The sequence below is a fragment of the Alexandromys fortis genome, unplaced genomic scaffold (genome assembly GCF_014885135.2).
Source record: "Alexandromys fortis isolate MF-2015 unplaced genomic scaffold, M_Fortis_MF-2015_v1.1 scaffold_237, whole genome shotgun sequence".
Lineage (NCBI taxonomy): Eukaryota > Metazoa > Chordata > Mammalia > Rodentia > Cricetidae > Alexandromys > Alexandromys fortis.
Genome location: NW_026068137.1, coordinates 261,659 through 263,106, shown reverse-complemented (window position 1 = coordinate 263,106; position 1,448 = coordinate 261,659). Strand labels below are relative to the sequence as shown.

Below are 1,448 nucleotides of genomic sequence, written 5' to 3'. Positions count from 1 at the left end.
TTTTGATTATTATATGGCGAGGAGATTTTTTTTTTTTGGTCCAGTCTATTCGGTGTTCTGTATGCTTCTTGGACCTTCAAAGGAATATCTTTCTTTAGGTTCAAAAAGTTTTTTTTCTATAATTTTATTAAATATATTTTCTGGACCATTGAGCTGTACTTCTTCTCCTTCTTCAATCCCAATTATCCTTAGGTTTGGTCTTTTTATTGTATCCCAGATTTCCTAATGTTCTGTGATGAGAATTTGTTGGTTTTGCTGTTTTCTTTGATCAGTGTGTTTATTTTCTCTATGGTATCTTCAGTGTCTGACATTCTTTCTTCTATGTCTTGTATTCTGTTGGTAGTACTTGTCTCTATAGTTCCTGTTCGTTTACCCAGATTTTCCATCTCCATCCTTCCCTTGGTTTGTGTTTTCTTCATTACTTCCATTTCATTCTTCAAGTCTTGAACCACTTCCCTTACCTGTTTGATTGCTTTTTCTTGTTTCTCTTGGTTTTCTTGGGTATCTTTGAGCGATTTACTCATTTCCTCTACCTTTTTGTTTGTAATCTCTAATTGTTTATGGCAGTTTTTCACCTCCTGTTTAAGGTCTTCTATTATTTTCATATAATTCACTTTTGAGTTGATTACTTCTAATTCTTCTGGAGTAGGGTGTACAATTCTTCTGGATTCTGGTGATGTCATGTTGACTTTCAGGTTGTTGGAGGAATTCTTGCCTTGGCACTTTCCCATCTCTTCCTTCAAATGGAGCCAGGAGAGGCCTGGTGTCCAGTCTTTGCTGTGACTGACTCTCTGGGTGTATCTCTTCAGTGTAGAAGCAGGAACTGCCTTATAGATGGAACTCCTCAGCACCAAAACATGGATGCCTGGTAGTCCAATGACCCCCGGACAAAAGGGGGAACTTGGGGGGCAGGGCGGGGACGAGTAGAACACAGGAGACCCTGCTGAACAAGCTGAATGTGCGCGTGCTCCCTTTTGGGGATCCTTGAGGCCTGCCTGGTAGGCAGGCACTCACCGCTCTGGGTGGGTAGCCTTAGTGTAGGAGCAGAAAACTGTTCCTGAGCAAATGACCTTGCAGTAAATGCAGGCTTGGGGAGGGGGGGTCTTGTGTAAGAAAGACAGCCCTGCAGAAGGAGCTGGGGGAGGGGGGTTTGTGCTCTCTTCAGGGACAATCTGCCCCTGGATAGCACACACTCACCCGTCCAGATGGAACTCCTCAGCACCTAAACAGGGCCACCTGGTAGCCCACTGATCCGGGGATAAAAGGAAGAACGTGGGAGGCAGGATGGGGTCCAGGAGAGCACAGGAGACCCTGGAGCACCAGCTGAAGGTGCCCGGGATCCCTTACAGGGGACCTTGAGACCTGCCCGGTAGGCAGGCACTCACCGCTCTGGGTGGGTAGCCTTAGTGTAGGAGCTTAAAACCTACTCTAAGGATTTTTTTTTTTTT

The 1,448-nt window shown here is 45.1% G+C and overlaps 1 protein-coding gene across 1 annotated transcript in view; it reads left to right on the top strand.

Annotated features, from left to right (window-relative positions):
• Positions 1-1,448, top strand: part of LOC126491097 (zinc finger protein OZF-like) — a 33,702-nt gene that overhangs the window by 17,417 nt on the left and 14,837 nt on the right. The window lies entirely within an intron of this gene.